At 38.1% G+C, this 3975-nt stretch overlaps 1 pseudogene; it reads left to right on the top strand.

The window, feature by feature from the left end:
- The first annotated feature begins 350 nt into the window (after positions 1 to 350).
- Positions 351 to 3550, top strand: LOC101396730 (syndetin pseudogene; annotated as a pseudogene).
- Positions 3551 to 3975: the final 425 nt, after the last annotated feature.

The raw sequence follows: 3975 nt of genomic DNA, 5'->3' as shown, positions 1-3975 counted from the left end.
TGGAAAGGAATCAAAGAACATTACTGCAAAATATCAACAAAACAGAGAGGAAAACTGCAAAAGAAGAATAGAGTAACAAAAGAAATACAAGACACACAGACAATAAATAACAAAATGACAATAATACTTCATTTCCTATCAATAATTACTTTAAATGTATTTGGATTACAATATCCAATCAGAAGATATAAAGCAGCTGAATGGATTAAAGAAAAAAAAGCAAGACTCTACTATATGCTGTCATAAGAAAACCAACTTCAGATTTAAGGACATGAATAGTCTGAAAGTGAAGGCATGGAAAAAGATATGTAATGCTAATAATAGATTCACTATGGCTTCCTTGTATCGGGGCCAGCTGTCTGGTGGTTCTGTGTGATTTGTTAGTTCTTTGTGGCAGAGAACCCTCCTCACGATTTCGACAATGCAAAAAATCAAATCTCTTATGACCCGACAGGGTCTTAAAAGCCCTCCAGAGAGCCTCAGTGATCTCGGTGCCATGGAGAGTCTCCGGGTCCCTGGAAAGGAGGAGTTCCGAGAACTTCGAGAACAGCCTACTGACCCTCTAGCTGAACAAGAACTAATTAATAGTATTGAACAAGTATATTTTTCTACGGACTCATTTGATATTGTTAAATATGAGCTGGAGAAGCTCCCTCCTGTTCTCAATCTGCAAGAATTAGAGGAGTACAGAGACAAGTTGAAACAACAGCAAGCTGCAGTCTCTAAAAATGTAGCCGATTTGATCCTTGAAAAACAGCCTGCTTCTGTAAAGGAACTTGAAAGAGTCACATCATTGCAGACAGGTCTTCAGTTAGCTGCCGTTATCTGCACAAATGGGAGGAGACACTTGAATATTGCAAAGGAAGGTTTCACTCAAGCTAGTTTAAGCCTTCTTGCAAATCAAAGGAAACGTCAGTTGCTGATTGGACTTCTGAAATCTCTGAGAACTATAAAAATAATGCAAAGAACAGATGTGGGCTTAAGTGACATGCTGGAGGAGGAAGACTATCCAGGAGCTATTCAGTTGTGCCTGGAGTGTCAGAAATCTGCCAGCACTTTTTAACATTACAGTTATATAAGTGAACTGAATTCAAAACTGCAAGATACTTTAGAACAAATCGAGGAACAGTTGGATGTAGCTCTTTCCAAAATCTGTAAGAATTTTGACATTAACCATTACACCGAGGTTCAACAAGCTTATCGACTTCTTGGAAAAACACAGACAGCAATGGATCAACTTCATATGCACTTCACCCAAGCCATTCACAATACCGTGTTTCAAGTTGTTCTTGGTTATGTGGAGCTATGTGCAGGAAACACAGATACAAAATTCCAAAAGCTGCAATATAAGGATCTCTGTACACACGTTACACCAGACAGCTATATTCCATGCCTTGCTGATCTGTGCAAAGCTCTGTGGGAAGTTATGCTCAGCTATTACAGGACTATGAAATGGCACGAGAAGCATGACAACGAGGACACTACTTCTGCTTCTGAAGGGAATAATATGATTAGTACCAAAGAAACTAATTTTGATCGTGGCTACATAAAAATGAAATTAGAACATGGACTTACACGAATATGGCAGGATGTTCAGCTAAAAGTAAAAACCTACTTGCTTGGAACTGATTTGTCTATATTCAAATATGATGATTTCATCTTTGTTTTGGATATAATCGGCAGGTTGATGCAAGTTGGAGAAGAATTTTGTGGTAGCAAATCTGAAGTTTTGCAAGAGTCTATTAGAAAGCAAAGTGTCAATTATTTTAAAAACTACCATAAAACACGACTTGATGAACTGAGAATGTTTCTAGAGAATGAGACCTGGGAACTTTGTCCTGTTAAGTCAAATTTCAGCCTCTTGCAACTTCATGAATTTAAATTCATGGAACAGTCTCGTTCCCCATCAGTTTCACCTAGTAAGCAGCCAGCCTCAACTTCCTCAAAAACAGTTACCTTGTTTGAGCAGTACTGTAGTGGTGGGAATCCATTTGAAATTCAGGCCAACCACAAAGATGAAGAAACAGACGATGTCCTGGCTTCTAATGGGTATGAATCTGATGAACAAGAAAAAAGTGCCTATCAGGAGTATGACAGTGACAGTGATGTTCCCGAGGAACTGAAACGAGATTATGTGGAGGAGCAGACAGGTGACGCTCCTGTGAAAAGCGTTTCTCAAGAAACTCTAAAAAGCAGGAAGAAATCAGATTACAGTCTAAATAAAGTGAATGCACCCATCTTAACAAATACAACATTGAATGTAATAAGACTTGCTGGTAAATATACGCAGATGATGAACATTCTTAAACCAATTGCCTTTGATGTTATCCATTTCATGTCTCAGCTATTTGATTATTACTTGTATGCAATATATACCTTTTTTGGTCGGAATGATTCATTGGAATCAACAGGACTAGCCCTTAGTAGTAGTAGACTAAGAACAACTCTAAACAGAATGCAAGAAAGCCTTATTGATCTGGAAGTTTCAGCTGATCCTACTGCCACACTCACAGCAGCAGAAGAGAGAAAGAAGAAGGTTCCAAGCCCACACCTCAGTCACCTAGTGGTTTTGACATCTGGGGATACATTGTATGGGTTGGCAGAAAGAGTGGTAGCCACAGAATCCTTGGTATTCTTGGCTGAACAGTTCGAGTTCCTTCAGCCACATCTGGATGCTGTGATGCCTACGGTCAAAAAGCCCTTCCTTCAGCAGTTTTATTATCAGACAGTCTCAACTGCCAGTGAACTACGCAAGCCAATTTACTGGATCGTAGCTGGTAAAGCCATTGGTTATGAACAGATGCTGCTCCTAACGGCTAATGTGAAATGGGATGTAAAAGAAATTATGTCACAGCACAACATATATGTGGATGCATTGTTAAAGGAATTTGAACAGTTTAACAGGAGGTTAAATGAGGTTTCTAAGAGAGTTCGGATACCCTTGCCCATGTCTAATATACTTTGGGAACATTGTATATGACTGGCTAATAGAACTATTGTGGAAGGATATGCCAATGTCAAGAAGTGTAGTAATGAGGGTCGTGCCTTGAAGCAATTGGATTTTCAGCAGTTTTTAATGAAACTTGAAAAACTAACAGATATTAGACCCATTCCAGATCAAGAATTTGTGGAAACCTATATTAAAGCCTACTACCTAACAGAGAATGACATGGAACGCTGGATCAAAGAGCACAGGGAGTATTCAACGAAGCAGCTGATCAATCTGGTAAATGTTTGCCTGGGATCCCATATCAATAAGAAAGCAAGACAGAAACTTCTAGCAGCTATCGATGATATAGACAGACCCAAAAGATAATGAGCACAATTCTTTTTCCTCAGTGGCATTGATCTTCTCTCAGCGTCTGTGAGGTGAAAGCCAATTTTTCATGCGCTCCTGACAACTGTCTGCTAGGAAAACTTTGTGCATGTTCTTTCCAACTGGAGAGTGGAAAACACTGAAGTCTGTGTGGTGTTCTCAAATGACTTTTATATGCTCTGATCTCTTCTCTTCAACTTTTAGTCTCTTTCATTGTATTCCTTTCCTGAATTGATATTATTGCCTCGTCATAACTTTTGTTATGTGACTACAGTTATACCTGTTACAGAAGAATGTACCATAAGTATATAATTAGAAGGAAGAGTGGCATTTTATGGAAAATGAATTTATGTTGGCATTTTTCTACCCTCTGAACTTGGTTCTTAGTGAGTATAATATGAGAGGGTTAATGTACAGTATCTCTTAATTATGAGCACTGCATGAGAATTGAAAAGTACATGTAAGCAAAACAGTTGAAAAATCAGTATATTCTTTGTGTTTTTAATTGTCATAGTTTATGTCAGGGTTAATTTGGTTATAACACAGTGATCACAAATGATGAAATTTAATAAATATTATACTCTAACATGATCAAAAAAATGCTAATAATAAATAAAAGGGAGCAGGTGTGGCTATACTTATATCAGAAAAAAATGGTC

Source organism: Ceratotherium simum, chromosome 3 (genome assembly GCF_057802395.1).
Source record: "Ceratotherium simum simum isolate JZ-2026a chromosome 3, ASM5780239v1, whole genome shotgun sequence".
Classification (NCBI taxonomy): Eukaryota; Metazoa; Chordata; class Mammalia; order Perissodactyla; family Rhinocerotidae; genus Ceratotherium; species Ceratotherium simum.
The sequence above is the reverse complement of the archived record's forward strand: the minus strand, read 5'-3'. Positions and strand labels throughout refer to the sequence as shown.